Source organism: Oncorhynchus kisutch, unplaced genomic scaffold, assembly GCF_002021735.2.
Source record: "Oncorhynchus kisutch isolate 150728-3 unplaced genomic scaffold, Okis_V2 scaffold2191, whole genome shotgun sequence".
NCBI classification, from domain to species: Eukaryota; Metazoa; Chordata; class Actinopteri; order Salmoniformes; family Salmonidae; genus Oncorhynchus; species Oncorhynchus kisutch.
This window is the reverse complement of record NW_022264136.1, coordinates 990-13,407: the sequence shown is the minus strand read 5'-3', so window position 1 is coordinate 13,407 and position 12,418 is coordinate 990. Positions and strand designations below refer to the sequence as shown.

The 12,418-nt window shown below is 41.6% G+C and overlaps 16 non-coding genes across 16 annotated transcripts; 12 read left to right on the top strand and 4 right to left on the bottom strand.

Moving 5' to 3' along the window:
• The first annotated feature begins 109 nt into the window (after window positions 1-109).
• trnap-agg (transfer RNA proline (anticodon AGG)) lies at window positions 110-181 on the top strand. The gene has a single exon. It is a non-coding gene; the product is annotated as a tRNA-Pro (tRNA).
• Window positions 182-1,000: 819 nt separating this feature from the next.
• Window positions 1,001-1,072, top strand: trnap-agg (transfer RNA proline (anticodon AGG)). Its single transcript has one exon. It is a non-coding gene; the product is annotated as a tRNA-Pro (tRNA).
• Window positions 1,073-1,358: 286 nt separating this feature from the next.
• On the bottom strand, window positions 1,359-1,430 carry trnag-ucc (transfer RNA glycine (anticodon UCC)). Its single transcript has one exon. It is a non-coding gene; the product is annotated as a tRNA-Gly (tRNA).
• A 991-nt stretch (window positions 1,431-2,421) lies between these two features.
• trnap-agg (transfer RNA proline (anticodon AGG)) lies at window positions 2,422-2,493 on the top strand. Its single transcript has one exon. It is a non-coding gene; the product is annotated as a tRNA-Pro (tRNA).
• Window positions 2,494-2,779: 286 nt separating this feature from the next.
• On the bottom strand, window positions 2,780-2,851 carry trnag-ucc (transfer RNA glycine (anticodon UCC)). Its single transcript has one exon. It is a non-coding gene; the product is annotated as a tRNA-Gly (tRNA).
• Window positions 2,852-3,842: 991 nt separating this feature from the next.
• On the top strand, window positions 3,843-3,914 carry trnap-agg (transfer RNA proline (anticodon AGG)). Its single transcript has one exon. It is a non-coding gene; the product is annotated as a tRNA-Pro (tRNA).
• An 819-nt stretch (window positions 3,915-4,733) lies between these two features.
• Window positions 4,734-4,805, top strand: trnap-agg (transfer RNA proline (anticodon AGG)). Its single transcript has one exon. It is a non-coding gene; the product is annotated as a tRNA-Pro (tRNA).
• Window positions 4,806-5,624: 819 nt separating this feature from the next.
• On the top strand, window positions 5,625-5,696 carry trnap-agg (transfer RNA proline (anticodon AGG)). Its single transcript has one exon. It is a non-coding gene; the product is annotated as a tRNA-Pro (tRNA).
• An 819-nt stretch (window positions 5,697-6,515) lies between these two features.
• trnap-agg (transfer RNA proline (anticodon AGG)) lies at window positions 6,516-6,587 on the top strand. The gene has a single exon. It is a non-coding gene; the product is annotated as a tRNA-Pro (tRNA).
• Window positions 6,588-7,406: 819 nt separating this feature from the next.
• Window positions 7,407-7,478, top strand: trnap-agg (transfer RNA proline (anticodon AGG)). Its single transcript has one exon. It is a non-coding gene; the product is annotated as a tRNA-Pro (tRNA).
• Window positions 7,479-8,297: 819 nt separating this feature from the next.
• Window positions 8,298-8,369, top strand: trnap-agg (transfer RNA proline (anticodon AGG)). The gene has a single exon. It is a non-coding gene; the product is annotated as a tRNA-Pro (tRNA).
• A 286-nt stretch (window positions 8,370-8,655) lies between these two features.
• Window positions 8,656-8,727, bottom strand: trnag-ucc (transfer RNA glycine (anticodon UCC)). Its single transcript has one exon. It is a non-coding gene; the product is annotated as a tRNA-Gly (tRNA).
• A 989-nt stretch (window positions 8,728-9,716) lies between these two features.
• Window positions 9,717-9,788, top strand: trnap-agg (transfer RNA proline (anticodon AGG)). Its single transcript has one exon. It is a non-coding gene; the product is annotated as a tRNA-Pro (tRNA).
• Window positions 9,789-10,606: 818 nt separating this feature from the next.
• Window positions 10,607-10,678, top strand: trnap-agg (transfer RNA proline (anticodon AGG)). The gene has a single exon. It is a non-coding gene; the product is annotated as a tRNA-Pro (tRNA).
• Window positions 10,679-11,497: 819 nt separating this feature from the next.
• On the top strand, window positions 11,498-11,568 carry trnap-agg (transfer RNA proline (anticodon AGG)). Its single transcript has one exon. It is a non-coding gene; the product is annotated as a tRNA-Pro (tRNA).
• Window positions 11,569-11,853: 285 nt separating this feature from the next.
• Window positions 11,854-11,925, bottom strand: trnag-ucc (transfer RNA glycine (anticodon UCC)). Its single transcript has one exon. It is a non-coding gene; the product is annotated as a tRNA-Gly (tRNA).
• Between the last annotated feature and the right edge of the window lie 493 nt (window positions 11,926-12,418).

Genomic DNA, 12,418 nt, shown 5'->3' with positions numbered 1-12,418 from the left:
AAAGCACAAAACACTCACATGATGTTCAATCGTTCCAAGCATCGTGGACACGTCAATCGATATCTTCACTGTCATTGCTGCAGAAAGCAAAAAATAACTTTTGGCATAAGGCTCGTTGGTCTAGGGGTATGATTCTCGCTTAGGGTGCGAGAGGTCCCGGGTTCAAATCCCGGATGAGCCCTTTTGCAGATCCTTGAACAAGCTCAGACAGGCAGATCTTGGGCCACTGGTCGGAACACCAACTATCACCTCTTGGGCACAGGACAAGGGGGCTGAATGGATTTGACGATGGACTGCAAATCTATTTTGATATGCACTTGTTGGTTCAAAGTAGCACAACATTTATTATTTTAGATAACCTGCAGAATACCACCGTGTTCGTGAGGGTCTCCCCTTTCCAGAGAGTGGTCATATGAATTTGTAGGTCAAACGGTTCGGAAGCTAGAGATGTTTTTGTGAGAAGACCGATTATAGGTATGTCTTATGGTTTGACAAAAACCGATCTAGGTCCGCCATCTTTCACTGCAGATATGGAGGGGTAACATAAGCAGTTGTGGAGGATCGAGACGGATACGCTGAGTCTCAATCTCTCTAGTTGAAAACGGATCTATTTGAATGGGTATTTTCAACATTAATTTACTTTGATTCACGTACCTTTACGTCATTTGACTCAAAATAAATGAGTTCCATTCTTTTTGAAGTCAAATTTTTTCATTTTCTCTTTAAAAAAATGAATTGATCTCATTTTGCACTTCATTCATTTGTAAAAACTCGTCATCAGTTTGCTGTCGCGACTGAAGAAGACAGAATGTGAAAGACACATGAGATGAACTACAGAAGATTTGAACTGAAGCATGGTCAAGAGTTTGGAAGACTGTTATGCTCACAAGTAAAGCACAAAACACTCACATGATGTTCAATCGTTCCAAGCATCGTGGACACGTCAATCGATATCTTCACTGTCATTGCTGCAGAAAGCAAAAAATAACTTTTGGCATAAGGCTCGTTGGTCTAGGGGTATGATTCTCGCTTAGGGTGCGAGAGGTCCCGGGTTCAAATCCCGGATGAGCCCTTTTGCAGATCCTTGAACAAGCTCAGACAGGCAGATCTTGGGCCACTGGTCGGAACACCAACTATCACCTCTTGGGCACAGGACAAGGGGGCTGAATGGATTTGACGATGGACTGCAAATCTATTTTGATATGCACTTGTTGGTTCAAAGTAGCACAACATTTATTATTTTAGATAACCTGCAGAATGTAGGAGCATTTCTGACTTCCACGAACAACGATAATGATTCAAATGTAATACACTTGAAATGACATCCAGCCCCTAAAACAAATGAAGTCCTCATGATCTGCATTGGCCGGGAATCGAACCCGGGTCAACTGCTTGGAAGGCAGCTATGCTCACCACTATACCACCAATGCTATGTGCAGCTCATTAGCCACATGGAGACATCGACTCATATCTTGACCGTCATTTTTGTGGAAAGTGATAATTCTTTCACCAAACAGATCGTTGGTTTGAGTGTATGATTATGGCTTAGGTTGCGAGAGGTCCCTGGTTAAAAAATCTATAATTTGAATCACTACAGGTTACCTTCAGATTAGTCCCGTGACACTTGTGGGGAACGTAGGGCAAAACAGAGAACATTGCGACAAGTGGGGTCACATTAGTTTGTAGCCCAAAGATTTTGGATTCTACAAACAGAAGTTGGCACATAGACGGTTCTGACTTCAGACGAGTCTCCTGACACTTGTGGGGGATGTAGAGAAAAATTGAGAATACCACCGTGTTCGTGAGGGTCTCCCCTTTCCAGAGAGTGGTCATATGAATTTGTAGGTCAAACGGTTCGGAAGCTAGAGATGTTTTTGTGAGAAGACCGATTATAGGTATGTCTTATGGTTTGACAAAAACCGATCTAGGTCCGCCATCTTTCACTGCAGATATGGAGGGGTAACATAAGCAGTTGTGGAGGATCGAGACGGATACGCTGAGTCTCAATCTCTCTAGTTGAAAACGGATCTATTTGAATGGGTATTTTCAACATTAATTTACTTTGATTCACGTACCTTTACGTCATTTGACTCAAAATAAATGAGTTCCATTCTTTTTGAAGTCAAATTTTTTCATTTTCTCTTTAAAAAAATGAATTGATCTCATTTTGCACTTCATTCATTTGTAAAAACTCGTCATCAGTTTGCTGTCGCGACTGAAGAAGACAGAATGTGAAAGACACATGAGATGAACTACAGAAGATTTGAACTGAAGCATGGTCAAGAGTTTGGAAGACTGTTATGCTCACAAGTAAAGCACAAAACACTCACATGATGTTCAATCGTTCCAAGCATCGTGGACACGTCAATCGATATCTTCACTGTCATTGCTGCAGAAAGCAAAAAATAACTTTTGGCATAAGGCTCGTTGGTCTAGGGGTATGATTCTCGCTTAGGGTGCGAGAGGTCCCGGGTTCAAATCCCGGATGAGCCCTTTTGCAGATCCTTGAACAAGCTCAGACAGGCAGATCTTGGGCCACTGGTCGGAACACCAACTATCACCTCTTGGGCACAGGACAAGGGGGCTGAATGGATTTGACGATGGACTGCAAATCTATTTTGATATGCACTTGTTGGTTCAAAGTAGCACAACATTTATTATTTTAGATAACCTGCAGAATGTAGGAGCATTTCTGACTTCCACGAACAACGATAATGATTCAAATGTAATACACTTGAAATGACATCCAGCCCCTAAAACAAATGAAGTCCTCATGATCTGCATTGGACAGGAATCGAACCCGGGTCAACTGCTTGGAAGGCAGCTATGCTCACCACTATACCACCAATGCTATGTGCAGCTCATTAGCCACATGGAGACATCGACTCATATCTTGACCGTCATTTTTGTGGAAAGTGATAATTCTTTCACCAAACAGATCGTTGGTTTGAGTGTATGATTATGGCTTAGGTTGCGAGAGGTCCCTGGTTAAAAAATCTATAATTTGAATCACTACAGGTTACCTTCAGATTAGTCCCGTGACACTTGTGGGGAACGTAGGGCAAAACAGAGAACATTGCGACAAGTGGGGTCACATTAGTTTGTAGCCCAAAGATTTTGGATTCTACAAACAGAAGTTGGCACATAGACGGTTCTGACTTCAGACGAGTCTCCTGACACTTGTGGGGGATGTAGAGAAAAATTGAGAATACCACCGTGTTCGTGAGGGTCTCCCCTTTCCAGAGAGTGGTCATATGAATTTGTAGGTCAAACGGTTCGCAAGCTAGAGATGTTTTTGTGAGAAGACCGATTATAGGTATGTCTTATGGTTTGACAAAAACCGATCTAGGTCCACCATCTTTCACTGCAGATATGGAGGGGTAACATAAGCAGTTGTGGAGGATCGAGACGGATACGCTGAGTCTCAATCTCTCTAGTTGAAAACGGATCTATTTGAATGGGTATTTTCAACATTAATTTACTTTGATTCACGTACCTTTACGTCATTTGACTCAAAATAAATGAGTTCCATTCTTTTTGAAGTCAAATTTTTTCATTTTCTCTTTAAAAAAATGAATTGATCTCATTTTGCACTTCATTCATTTGTAAAAACTCGTCATCAGTTTGCTGTCGCGACTGAAGAAGACAGAATGTGAAAGACACATGAGATGAACTACAGAAGATTTGAACTGAAGCATGGTCAAGAGTTTGGAAGACTGTTATGCTCACAAGTAAAGCACAAAACACTCACATGATGTTCAATCGTTCCAAGCATCGTGGACACGTCAATCGATATCTTCACTGTCATTGCTGCAGAAAGCAAAAAATAACTTTTGGCATAAGGCTCGTTGGTCTAGGGGTATGATTCTCGCTTAGGGTGCGAGAGGTCCCGGGTTCAAATCCCGGATGAGCCCTTTTGCAGATCCTTGAACAAGCTCAGACAGGCAGATCTTGGGCCACTGGTCGGAACACCAACTATCACCTCTTGGGCACAGGACAAGGGGGCTGAATGGATTTGACGATGGACTGCAAATCTATTTTGATATGCACTTGTTGGTTCAAAGTAGCACAACATTTATTATTTTAGATAACCTGCAGAATACCACCGTGTTCGTGAGGGTCTCCCCTTTCCAGAGAGTGGTCATATGAATTTGTAGGTCAAACGGTTCGGAAGCTAGAGATGTTTTTGTGAGAAGACCGATTATAGGTATGTCTTATGGTTTGACAAAAACCGATCTAGGTCCGCCATCTTTCACTGCAGATATGGAGGGGTAACATAAGCAGTTGTGGAGGATCGAGACGGATACGCTGAGTCTCAATCTCTCTAGTTGAAAACGGATCTATTTGAATGGGTATTTTCAACATTAATTTACTTTGATTCACGTACCTTTACGTCATTTGACTCAAAATAAATGAGTTCCATTCTTTTTGAAGTCAAATTTTTTCATTTTCTCTTTAAAAAAATGAATTGATCTCATTTTGCACTTCATTCATTTGTAAAAACTCGTCATCAGTTTGCTGTCGCGACTGAAGAAGACAGAATGTGAAAGACACATGAGATGAACTACAGAAGATTTGAACTGAAGCATGGTCAAGAGTTTGGAAGACTGTTATGCTCACAAGTAAAGCACAAAACACTCACATGATGTTCAATCGTTCCAAGCATCGTGGACACGTCAATCGATATCTTCACTGTCATTGCTGCAGAAAGCAAAAAATAACTTTTGGCATAAGGCTCGTTGGTCTAGGGGTATGATTCTCGCTTAGGGTGCGAGAGGTCCCGGGTTCAAATCCCGGATGAGCCCTTTTGCAGATCCTTGAACAAGCTCAGACAGGCAGATCTTGGGCCACTGGTCGGAACACCAACTATCACCTCTTGGGCACAGGACAAGGGGGCTGAATGGATTTGACGATGGACTGCAAATCTATTTTGATATGCACTTGTTGGTTCAAAGTAGCACAACATTTATTATTTTAGATAACCTGCAGAATACCACCGTGTTCGTGAGGGTCTCCCCTTTCCAGAGAGTGGTCATATGAATTTGTAGGTCAAACGGTTCGGAAGCTAGAGATGTTTTTGTGAGAAGACCGATTATAGGTATGTCTTATGGTTTGACAAAAACCGATCTAGGTCCGCCATCTTTCACTGCAGATATGGAGGGGTAACATAAGCAGTTGTGGAGGATCGAGACGGATACGCTGAGTCTCAATCTCTCTAGTTGAAAACGGATCTATTTGAATGGGTATTTTCAACATTAATTTACTTTGATTCACGTACCTTTACGTCATTTGACTCAAAATAAATGAGTTCCATTCTTTTTGAAGTCAAATTTTTTCATTTTCTCTTTAAAAAAATGAATTGATCTCATTTTGCACTTCATTCATTTGTAAAAACTCGTCATCAGTTTGCTGTCGCGACTGAAGAAGACAGAATGTGAAAGACACATGAGATGAACTACAGAAGATTTGAACTGAAGCATGGTCAAGAGTTTGGAAGACTGTTATGCTCACAAGTAAAGCACAAAACACTCACATGATGTTCAATCGTTCCAAGCATCGTGGACACGTCAATCGATATCTTCACTGTCATTGCTGCAGAAAGCAAAAAATAACTTTTGGCATAAGGCTCGTTGGTCTAGGGGTATGATTCTCGCTTAGGGTGCGAGAGGTCCCGGGTTCAAATCCCGGATGAGCCCTTTTGCAGATCCTTGAACAAGCTCAGACAGGCAGATCTTGGGCCACTGGTCGGAACACCAACTATCACCTCTTGGGCACAGGACAAGGGGGCTGAATGGATTTGACGATGGACTGCAAATCTATTTTGATATGCACTTGTTGGTTCAAAGTAGCACAACATTTATTATTTTAGATAACCTGCAGAATACCACCGTGTTCGTGAGGGTCTCCCCTTTCCAGAGAGTGGTCATATGAATTTGTAGGTCAAACGGTTCGGAAGCTAGAGATGTTTTTGTGAGAAGACCGATTATAGGTATGTCTTATGGTTTGACAAAAACCGATCTAGGTCCGCCATCTTTCACTGCAGATATGGAGGGGTAACATAAGCAGTTGTGGAGGATCGAGACGGATACGCTGAGTCTCAATCTCTCTAGTTGAAAACGGATCTATTTGAATGGGTATTTTCAACATTAATTTACTTTGATTCACGTACCTTTACGTCATTTGACTCAAAATAAATGAGTTCCATTCTTTTTGAAGTCAAATTTTTTCATTTTCTCTTTAAAAAAATGAATTGATCTCATTTTGCACTTCATTCATTTGTAAAAACTCGTCATCAGTTTGCTGTCGCGACTGAAGAAGACAGAATGTGAAAGACACATGAGATGAACTACAGAAGATTTGAACTGAAGCATGGTCAAGAGTTTGGAAGACTGTTATGCTCACAAGTAAAGCACAAAACACTCACATGATGTTCAATCGTTCCAAGCATCGTGGACACGTCAATCGATATCTTCACTGTCATTGCTGCAGAAAGCAAAAAATAACTTTTGGCATAAGGCTCGTTGGTCTAGGGGTATGATTCTCGCTTAGGGTGCGAGAGGTCCCGGGTTCAAATCCCGGATGAGCCCTTTTGCAGATCCTTGAACAAGCTCAGACAGGCAGATCTTGGGCCACTGGTCGGAACACCAACTATCACCTCTTGGGCACAGGACAAGGGGGCTGAATGGATTTGACGATGGACTGCAAATCTATTTTGATATGCACTTGTTGGTTCAAAGTAGCACAACATTTATTATTTTAGATAACCTGCAGAATACCACCGTGTTCGTGAGGGTCTCCCCTTTCCAGAGAGTGGTCATATGAATTTGTAGGTCAAACGGTTCGGAAGCTAGAGATGTTTTTGTGAGAAGACCGATTATAGGTATGTCTTATGGTTTGACAAAAACCGATCTAGGTCCGCCATCTTTCACTGCAGATATGGAGGGGTAACATAAGCAGTTGTGGAGGATCGAGACGGATACGCTGAGTCTCAATCTCTCTAGTTGAAAACGGATCTATTTGAATGGGTATTTTCAACATTAATTTACTTTGATTCACGTACCTTTACGTCATTTGACTCAAAATAAATGAGTTCCATTCTTTTTGAAGTCAAATTTTTTCATTTTCTCTTTAAAAAAATGAATTGATCTCATTTTGCACTTCATTCATTTGTAAAAACTCGTCATCAGTTTGCTGTCGCGACTGAAGAAGACAGAATGTGAAAGACACATGAGATGAACTACAGAAGATTTGAACTGAAGCATGGTCAAGAGTTTGGAAGACTGTTATGCTCACAAGTAAAGCACAAAACACTCACATGATGTTCAATCGTTCCAAGCATCGTGGACACGTCAATCGATATCTTCACTGTCATTGCTGCAGAAAGCAAAAAATAACTTTTGGCATAAGGCTCGTTGGTCTAGGGGTATGATTCTCGCTTAGGGTGCGAGAGGTCCCGGGTTCAAATCCCGGATGAGCCCTTTTGCAGATCCTTGAACAAGCTCAGACAGGCAGATCTTGGGCCACTGGTCGGAACACCAACTATCACCTCTTGGGCACAGGACAAGGGGGCTGAATGGATTTGACGATGGACTGCAAATCTATTTTGATATGCACTTGTTGGTTCAAAGTAGCACAACATTTATTATTTTAGATAACCTGCAGAATACCACCGTGTTCGTGAGGGTCTCCCCTTTCCAGAGAGTGGTCATATGAATTTGTAGGTCAAACGGTTCGGAAGCTAGAGATGTTTTTGTGAGAAGACCGATTATAGGTATGTCTTATGGTTTGACAAAAACCGATCTAGGTCCGCCATCTTTCACTGCAGATATGGAGGGGTAACATAAGCAGTTGTGGAGGATCGAGACGGATACGCTGAGTCTCAATCTCTCTAGTTGAAAACGGATCTATTTGAATGGGTATTTTCAACATTAATTTACTTTGATTCACGTACCTTTACGTCATTTGACTCAAAATAAATGAGTTCCATTCTTTTTGAAGTCAAATTTTTTCATTTTCTCTTTAAAAAAATGAATTGATCTCATTTTGCACTTCATTCATTTGTAAAAACTCGTCATCAGTTTGCTGTCGCGACTGAAGAAGACAGAATGTGAAAGACACATGAGATGAACTACAGAAGATTTGAACTGAAGCATGGTCAAGAGTTTGGAAGACTGTTATGCTCACAAGTAAAGCACAAAACACTCACATGATGTTCAATCGTTCCAAGCATCGTGGACACGTCAATCGATATCTTCACTGTCATTGCTGCAGAAAGCAAAAAATAACTTTTGGCATAAGGCTCGTTGGTCTAGGGGTATGATTCTCGCTTAGGGTGTGAGAGGTCCCGGGTTCAAATCCCGGATGAGCCCTTTTGCAGATCCTTGAACAAGCTCAGACAGGCAGATCTTGGGCCACTGGTCGGAACACCAACTATCACCTCTTGGGCACAGGACAAGGGGGCTGAATGGATTTGACGATGGACTGCAAATCTATTTTGATATGCACTTGTTGGTTCAAAGTAGCACAACATTTATTATTTTAGATAACCTGCAGAATGTAGGAGCATTTCTGACTTCCACGAACAACGATAATGATTCAAATGTAATACACTTGAAATGACATCCAGCCCCTAAAACAAATGAAGTCCTCATGATCTGCATTGGCCGGGAATCGAACCCGGGTCAACTGTTTGGAAGGCAGCTATGCTCACCACTATACCACCAATGCTATGTGCAGCTCATTAGCCACATGGAGACATCGACTCATATCTTGACCGTCATTTTTGTGGAAAGTGATAATTCTTTCACCAAACAGATCGTTGGTTTGAGTGTATGATTATGGCTTAGGTTGCGAGAGGTCCCTGGTTAAAAATCTATAATTTGAATCACTACAGGTTACCTTCAGATTAGTCCCGTGACACTTGTGGGGAACGTAGGGCAAAACAGAGAACATTGCGACAAGTGGGGTCACATTAGTTTGTAGCCCAAAGATTTTGGATTCTACAAACAGAAGTTGGCACATAGACGGTTCTGACTTCAGACGAGTCTCCTGACACTTGTGGGGGATGTAGAGAAAAATTGAGAATACCACCGTGTTCGTGAGGGTCTCCCCTTTCCAGAGAGTGGTCATATGAATTTGTAGGTCAAACGGTTCGCAAGCTAGAGATGTTTTTGTGAGAAGACCGATTATAGGTATGTCTTATGGTTTGACAAAAACCGATCTAGGTCCACCATCTTTCACTGCAGATATGGAGGGGTAACATAAGCAGTTGTGGAGGATCGAGACGGATACGCTGAGTCTCAATCTCTCTAGTTGAAAACTGATCTATTTGAATGGGTATTTTCAACATTAATTTACTTTGATTCACGTACCTTTACGTCATTTGACTCAAAATAAATGAGTTCCATTCTTTTTGAAGTCAAATTTTTTCATTTTCTCTTTAAAAAATGAATTGATCTCATTTTGCACTTCATTCATTTGTAAAAACTCGTCATCAGTTTGCTGTCGCGACTGAAGAAGACAGAATGTGAAAGACACATGAGATGAACTACAGAAGATTTGAACTGAAGCATGGTCAAGAGTTTGGAAGACTGTTATGCTCACAAGTAAAGCACAAAACACTCACATGATGTTCAATCGTTCCAAGCATCGTGGACACGTCAATCGATATCTTCACTGTCATTGCTGCAGAAAGCAAAAAATAACTTTTGGCATAAGGCTCGTTGGTCTAGGGGTATGATTCTCGCTTAGGGTGTGAGAGGTCCCGGGTTCAAATCCCGGATGAGCCCTTTTGCAGATCCTTGAACAAGCTCAGACAGGCAGATCTTGGGCCACTGGTCGGAACACCAACTATCACCTCTTGGGCACAGGACAAGGGGGCTGAATGGATTTGACGATGGACTGCAAATCTATTTTGATATGCACTTGTTGGTTCAAAGTAGCACAACATTTATTATTTTAGATAACCTGCAGAATACCACCGTGTTCGTGAGGGTCTCCCCTTTCCAGAGAGTGGTCATATGAATTTGTAGGTCAAACGGTTCGGAAGCTAGAGATGTTTTTGTGAGAAGACCGATTATAGGTATGTCTTATGGTTTGACAAAAACCGATCTAGGTCCGCCATCTTTCACTGCAGATATGGAGGGGTAACATAAGCAGTTGTGGAGGATCGAGACGGATACGCTGAGTCTCAATCTCTCTAGTTGAAAACGGATCTATTTGAATGGGTATTTTCAACATTAATTTACTTTGATTCACGTACCTTTACGTCATTTGACTCAAAATAAATGAGTTCCATTCTTTTTGAAGTCAAATTTTTTCATTTTCTCTTTAAAAAAATGAATTGATCTCATTTTGCACTTCATTCATTTGTAAAAACTCGTCATCAGTTTGCTGTCGCGACTGAAGAAGACAGAATGTGAAAGACACATGAGATGAACTACAGAAGATTTGAACTGAAGCATGGTCAAGAGTTTGGAAGACTGTTATGCTCACAAGTAAAGCACAAAACACTCACATGATGTTCAATCGTTCCAAGCATCGTGGACACGTCAATCGATATCTTCACTGTCATTGCTGCAGAAAGCAAAAAATAACTTTTGCATAAGGCTCGTTGGTCTAGGGGTATGATTCTCGCTTAGGGTGCGAGAGGTCCCGGGTTCAAATCCCGGATGAGCCCTTTTGCAGATCCTTGAACAAGCTCAGACAGGCAGATCTTGGGCCACTGGTCGGAACACCAACTATCACCTCTTGGGCACAGGACAAGGGGGCTGAATGGATTTGACGATGGACTGCAAATCTATTTTGATATGCACTTGTTGGTTCAAAGTAGCACAACATTTATTATTTTAGATAACCTGCAGAATACCACCGTGTTCGTGAGGGTCTCCCCTTTCCAGAGAGTGGTCATATGAATTTGTAGGTCAAACGGTTCGGAAGCTAGAGATGTTTTTGTGAGAAGACCGATTATAGGTATGTCTTATGGTTTGACAAAAACCGATCTAGGTCCGCCATCTTTCACTGCAGATATGGAGGGGTAACATAAGCAGTTGTGGAGGATCGAGACGGATACGCTGAGTCTCAATCTCTCTAGTTGAAAACGGATCTATTTGAATGGGTATTTTCAACATTAATTTACTTTGATTCACGTACCTTTACGTCATTTGACTCAAAATAAATGAGTTCCATTCTTTTTGAAGTCAAATTTTTTCATTTTCTCTTTAAAAAAATGAATTGATCTCATTTTGCACTTCATTCATTTGTAAAAACTCGTCATCAGTTTGCTGTCGCGACTGAAGAAGACAGAATGTGAAAGACACATGAGATGAACTACAGAAGATTTGAACTGAAGCATGGTCAAGAGTTTGGAAGACTGTTATGCTCACAAGTAAAGCACAAAACACTCACATGATGTTCAATCGTTCCAAGCATCGTGGACACGTCAATCGATATCTTCACTGTCATTGCTGCAGAAAGCAAAAAATAACTTTTGGCATAAGGCTCGTTGGTCTAGGGGTATGATTCTCGCTTAGGGTGCGAGAGGTCCCGGGTTCAAATCCGGATGAGCCCTTTTGCAGATCCTTGAACAAGCTCAGACAGGCAGATCTTGGGCCACTGGTCGGAACACCAACTATCACCTCTTGGGCACAGGACAAGGGGGCTGAATGGATTTGACGATGGACTGCAAATCTATTTTGATATGCACTTGTTGGTTCAAAGTAGCACAACATTTATTATTTTAGATAACCTGCAGAATGTAGGAGCATTTCTGACTTCCACGAACAACGATAATGATTCAAATGTAATACACTTGAAATGACATCCAGCCCCTAAACAAATGAAGTCCTCATGATCTGCATTGGCCGGGAATCGAACCCGGGTCAACTGCTTGGAAGGCAGCTATGCTCACCACTATACCACCAATGCTATGTGCAGCTCATTAGCCACATGGAGACATCGACTCATATCTTGACCGTCATTTTTGTGGAAAGTGATAATTCTTTCACCAAACAGATCGTTGGTTTGAGTGTATGATTATGGCTTAGGTTGCGAGAGGTCCCTGGTTAAAAATCTATAATTTGAATCACTACAGGTTACCTTCAGATTAGTCCCGTGACACTTGTGGGGAACGTAGGGCAAAACAGAGAACATTGCGACAAGTGGGGTCACATTAGTTTGTAGCCCAAAGATTTTGGATTCTACAAACAGAAGTTGGCACATAGACGGTTCTGACTTCAGACGAGTCTCCTGACACTTGTGGGGGATGTAGAGAAAAATTGAGAATACCACCGTGTTCGTGAGGGTCTCCCCTTTCCAGAGAGTGGTCATATGAATTTGTAGGTCAAACGGTTCGCAAGCTAGAGATGTTTTTGTGAGAAGACCGATTATAGGTATGTCTTATGGTTTGACAAAAACCGAT